This window comes from Rhagoletis pomonella, unplaced genomic scaffold (assembly GCF_013731165.1).
Source record: "Rhagoletis pomonella isolate Grant_MI unplaced genomic scaffold, Rhpom_1.0 Rhpom_scaffold_00004, whole genome shotgun sequence".
Lineage (NCBI taxonomy): Eukaryota > Metazoa > Arthropoda > Insecta > Diptera > Tephritidae > Rhagoletis > Rhagoletis pomonella.
The window spans coordinates 17930302-17931640 of NW_023458558.1; positions in this window are offsets into that span (position 1 = coordinate 17930302).

The following is a 1339-nucleotide window of genomic DNA, read 5'->3' on the forward strand; positions in this document are numbered from 1 at the left end:
GTGCCCTTAGAATGATACCTTTATCGGCAATAATTCCTTAAAAATGGGTTAAGTCAACTTTGGGACTTAGTTTTCCAAAAAAAAACACTAAACTCGGAAAAGAATTTCAAATTTTGCTATATAACTAAGTTGAAAATAAACGATTATTGTACACTGAGGATAAGCAAAATTCGTCGGTGACAACATAAAAAATCTACATAATCAAAATTAAAAAAAAACAGTAATTTCTTCTGGATTATTTATTGAATATGATCACAGATATTTCGGAAAAAATGTATCCCATCGATGGCACTGAGTTGAATTATTATACACGTTTGGTCAGCTGATTGAGATAAGTGACATTTACAGATTTATTCTGCGCTGGTAATAAAAACTTTGTAACCGGTAAATAAAGTTCCTGAAAATTTTTAAACCCTTCTCGTATTCTATGTACTCTTGTAACCGGTTAATTTTGTTACCATCTAATAAGCTGGCAACAAAGTATTGGCCCGTGAAATATGCAATGCCAGTATTTGCACAATTCTTCATAGCTGAATATTTTAACTGCGTAACAAACGTACACTCTAAAAAATCTGTTTAAAATTGTGACTATATATCGAGTATACTTTTGTGTATTTTTAAATTTTTTTGTAAATTTACACGATGAATATGTATTTTTCTCGTTTACACATTTTCGTGTGTAAAAATCCTTTTTGTTAGCGGCTTTACACAATTCTACGGGTGAAATCAAACAGCAGATGTGTATTTTGTAGCTTGTACACACTTTCATAGTAAATTTACGCACACCACAGCAGCTATGTTACGCTCTAAAAAGTCCGAAATTTAATCAAACATAATAAGGTAGGAAATCAGTAACCTACCTTTTAGCTAGGAAATCTACAATTTTTTTTTTTTAGAGTGTACCTAGAATCGCGGGGACAAGAACTGGTAAAATTTTTTGGTAATAAAATAATCCGCTTAAAAAATCTTCGTTGTTTGTTTTAATAGCTGTTTTTCCGCCTGGGTACCTAATAAAATAAATACACAAACTGATTGACTTGGCGGCTGCATCGCAGTACCAGACTGAAATAATATTAACTGCAGCTGCAACAACAAAACAATTTTATTACTTAAATATTTAATTTTTTTTGTTTATTTAATATTGCTTTTGTTTGCATAGAAAAATGCTTTCTTAAGCACTTCGCTAAAATTTGTAAAGTGTCGTGCCGTAACCTCGTTGCATCCACTCTCTCTCTCTCTCTCTTTCTCTCTCTCTATGTCAGTTGTCTCTTTTTAGCGCGTCACATGGTAGCTTCCCTACAAGACATTGCTGAGCACTTTAGGCAAAAATTCTCACACA